The 4,591-nt window shown below is 40.5% G+C and overlaps 1 protein-coding gene across 1 annotated transcript in view; it reads right to left on the bottom strand.

The window, feature by feature from the left end:
- Positions 1–4,591, bottom strand: part of LOC103364168 (stonustoxin subunit beta-like) — a 10,971-nt gene that overhangs the window by 5,024 nt on the left and 1,356 nt on the right. The window lies entirely within an intron of this gene.

The raw sequence follows: 4,591 nt of genomic DNA, 5'->3' as shown, positions 1-4,591 counted from the left end.
GTTTCAGAAACTGATACACAGAATTACCGGCCACAACATATTTGTGCAACGACAGATGTTTGGTTCTTCAGGCTCTGGTCCTCAGCACATTCAAATTCAAATGGATGTTTGGAAGTCTCTTTGCATTCGCACTGTGGTAGACTGGAGCACTGTCCAGGGTCTAATGTCAGCTAGCTTCAGCCCCCGCAACCCTTTACAGGTGATAGAGATAAAGGGCATTACACTGAAGGACCAATTCTCAGCTTTAGTTCAAGTACATCAGTATAAAAAGAACTGTGCAGCGGTGGAAGAAGAATTCAGATTCTTTACTTCAGCAAAAGTACCAATACAGCCATCCATCCATTATCTATATACCACTTAATTCTCACTAAGATCCCAGGTGTCCTCACAGGGATGTGAACTGGCGACCTTCTAGCAGTGAGGCAACGATGCTACCTTGCAGCCCAGTACCAATACAGCAATATAAAAAAATTCTACATCGTAAGTAAAAGTTCTGCATGAGACATTCAACTTCTTATGTAAAAGTACAAAAATATAAGTCGCAATATCTGCTAAAGTATTAATTCAAAAGGGAAAAAAAACTATCCCCCAGCTGTGCAATCAACACATCAGCCTCCTTCACACCACCCTGACGTTCTCCATCCATCCACCAGATGTCCTCATTCAGTCACCTGACTCTCTCCACTAACTGTCCTGCGGTAACCCTGAGTTCATCACACCCACTTAAATACCTTCTTCTTCTTTCCTCATCATCCAATTAAAGTGTATACACCAGACTTCTTTCCTCATTCCTCTGCCAGATCAATGAAAGTATGAAAAAGAAGCAAGAGCTCACGACCCAAAGCACCGCCCCTGATACGTCAGTCACCTGATCTCAGTCCGACTGAGCTTCATTCCACTTGCAAAACATCTGATGCCAATGTTCAGGTGAACTTACTCAAATCAAAGCAGAGATTTGCTTTAACGTAATATGTGTTGTATAATTCCACTCTGAATGTGCTGAAGCTCAAAGCCTCAAGAACAAAGTCTGTCTTAACTCCCAGCATGGGAATGAAAGTGAACTGAAAGACGGGCATAAAAGATGAACTGTGAATAAAACACTGTGAGCCTTATGTACAGGTCTACAAATCACTTCTTCTTTTTTTTAATGTAAAGCAAAAGCATAAGAAACAACAATAATTAAATTAACATACTAAGAACAATTATTTCACATTTTCTCCCTTCTCTTAACCCCCTAAGACCCGAGCTATTGTTTGATGTGCATTTTTTGAATTCCTCTTTGTTATTTGATGTGATCAAATAGCAAAGTGTGTTTGTGTTTGAAGCGTAATCACCAGAAGAAAAGACAAAGAGCCAGACTGAATCCCAGCTAGGCAGCTGGAACTGGAAAACAATCGATGACAAGACTCGTCTCCCTTTAAAAAACAAACTATAGCCAGATATAATAGTCAGCATAATGTGACTTCATTAAAAAGCGTATTTTTCTGAATGCTTCGTTCAAATCGTCACTTCCAACTCAAAGCTCTCTACTTTGTTTTCAACGGAGCACCTTCACAGCCCACCTGAAGTATTGCCTTATTCTGATACCGTCACTCTAATGTGCTATTAAAGTATTAATTAACAGGCTGGATATGCAAAGAGCTACTCAGCCGCAACACATTCAACGACATTAATACACATGAAAACGTACCTGCAGATGTCCAGTGGTTAGTTAGAGAAGTTGTGCTTCTTATTCTTCGCTCTCACTAACATGACATGTAGCTGCAGAGCAGGTTTGCCAACATTTGTTCCTTCCCGTCAACAAGGACACACCCGGGCGCCCGTATAGCTCACCTGGTTCACCCGACGCAGCGGTTGTGAGTTCGAATCCCGCTCACGACCCTTTGCTGCAGGTCTCTCCCTCACTCTTCTCCCCCCTTTCCTGTCTCTCTCCACTGCTCTACATAAAGGCAAAAGCCCAAAAAATATATTAAAAAAAAAAAACAAGGACACACCCAGGAGCATTTCTCGTTATCATCAATAATATTAAAAACAATATTAATAACTTTGAGGGGAAAAAAAATCCATTATTGTCACAGGGTGAGGGGGAAATGGGGCCTGGAGTGGGAAGCAGAGAGGCTGTAAGGCAGGGGTGGGCAATCCTGGTCCTGGAGGGCCACAATCCTGCATGTTTTAGATGTTTCCAACACACCTCATTCACATGATCAGGATCGTTATCAGGCTTCTGCAGAGCTTGATGATAAGCTGATCATTTGAAGGGAACATTGAAATTAAAATTAAAATTAAAAAGTGCATGATATTAAGTGTCAAGTTTTTAAAAGTTCCTTCAGCTCCTGCCCAAACTTGAAAAGGTTCTGACTTCAGACAAAAGGACGCTGGAGCAACTCAACTCCATTTCCAATATTTATTCCAACAGTAGAATAGGTACAGGAGTAGGTTGATAACCTACAATGGACAAAAAGTACATCTGAGACAATGATAATGACGAGATGAATGACTTTTTTAACCAGTTCTTTACAAATATTTCTAATGAACTTCTTTGAATTAAGTTTTGCATTAAATGAAGTCAAAAAGTTTGATTATTTTACCAAATATTTTCAATATACTGTAATCATACGATGAATTAAATCATGGTCACTGTATGGTCTAAAGTTCATGAAGCCCAGCTTGACTAACTTTTCCCCGTAGCTTTCCAATATCCACATTGTATGCCTTGCTGGGTGAACTCCAACGATAAAATCCAGCTGACACCAAGTTGCGGCTTAAACAGGATTCTTTAGTTCACAAAAATTTAATTCACAGACGGAAACATAAAGCAAAACGAGGATACAAAGCGTGTGCAGTCAAAAAACTGTCATTCATTTCCCAAGAGCCCTTGCAAATTTAAGGGACCCTAATATAGTGAACCAAAATATTGAAAACAAATCAATAAACCAAAACACCACATGAACACAGAATTCAAATATCCAAAAATATGATTAACAACATTTAACCAAACAACAGATAAATTTAGCAAAATAAAAATGTTAATCATAATCTATATCAAAGTTACTGTAGAACAACAAATCAAAACCAAATAGAAATAATCATGGTAAAATAAGAACCAAATCCAGAACCAAAGAAATAGATTTAGGCTCCTACAGTCATCGTTTAACATATTTAAACAAATTATTCTGAACTCAAAATCAATTTTGAAATCGTGTTTTAACTTGTCTTTTAATATCATTAATAGTTTAATCAAATGTTGTTTTATTCAACCACTGAATTGCTTTTAAATCAAATGAAACACTTTTAACCAGTTGACTAACTTTAACTTCATACCAAGTGCAACCGATGCACCAAACAAAGCACAGCAATACCCCCAAACAAACGATTAAACTGTACATACGACATCAACCCAACAGCAATCATGTAGACAGATGAAATATCACAGGCAGCATGGTCCAGAATATTTATCATACCGGTGGTGTCTTTGGTTGAAGTGTTGAGCTGAAGGTCTTTGTTTGGAATGAACAATGTGAGTGAACAGGTGAGTGGGATTACAAGGGTGAGCAGGAGGAGGAGGAGGAGCGCTTGTTTTAGTGCTAGCTGCATCCTAGTCGGGTGGGCACTGGCAACTTTTTCAGGCTTTTGAATTTTTTTCTTTTTCCATCTTTTGTTAAATTTCCTGGTTCAACTTGATATTAAGATATGCTCCTATGCTCACGTTTGACTGCCTGGTTCGGTTCTGCTACCAGATCAGACATGAGGAGACTGCAACGGACAGTCAGGACTGCTGAGAGGATCATCGGTGCCCCCCTGCCCTCCCTCCAGGACCAGTACACCTCCAGAGTGAGGAAAAGGGCAGGAAAAATCCTCAGACCCCTTCCACCCAGGTCATCACCTCTTTGACCCGCTACCCTCTGGCCGGCGCTTCAGGTCTCGAAGCACCAGAACATCCCGGCACCGGAGCAGCTTCTACCCTCAGGCCATATCCCTCAAAAACAATCAGTAAACCACTAAAGACTCCTGGCCAAAGTGCGCCACACCTTGTCATAATGGTGTCTTTGTTCTACAGACTTGAGGGGGATCAGTGGCATCCACATCACATAAAGGCAGCCAGACTTCACAAACATCAGCCAAACAGGCACCAGAACGAGGCAAACAGGAGACACAAACAAAGCAAACCCAATCATTATGTGCATATGAATGAACAATCTCTCTAAAACAGGCAAAAACCTTTAAACAATCCAGTCACAGAGGAGCCGTGATGCCACAGATGCTTTAAATACCTTCAATAGGGGGCGGGGCCATGAGAGGAGTCCACATAACTCTCTGGTGGTGTGTTCAAATGCTATCAGGAAATACTAAATATGCCTGATCATAAATGTTTCCACCACACACTCATGGAATCCATCCATTGTCTGTACCTGCTGACCTTCATGGGCTCAAAGGGGGAACCAGTCCAAACTGGTGGAAGATCTTCGACTTGTACAAATAATATCACGTAAAAAGTACTGAGTAGTCTTAGCCAAAAGTACCTGCACCTATGTATCTACCTAAGGTTTAAAAAGTGGAAGAATTCATTGAAAGTTTTAAAGACTTCATATAA

Source organism: Stegastes partitus, unplaced genomic scaffold, assembly GCF_000690725.1.
Source record: "Stegastes partitus isolate 25-593 unplaced genomic scaffold, Stegastes_partitus-1.0.2 Scaffold725, whole genome shotgun sequence".
NCBI classification, from domain to species: domain Eukaryota; kingdom Metazoa; phylum Chordata; class Actinopteri; family Pomacentridae; genus Stegastes; species Stegastes partitus.
This window is presented reverse-complemented; position numbering and strand designations above follow the sequence as displayed.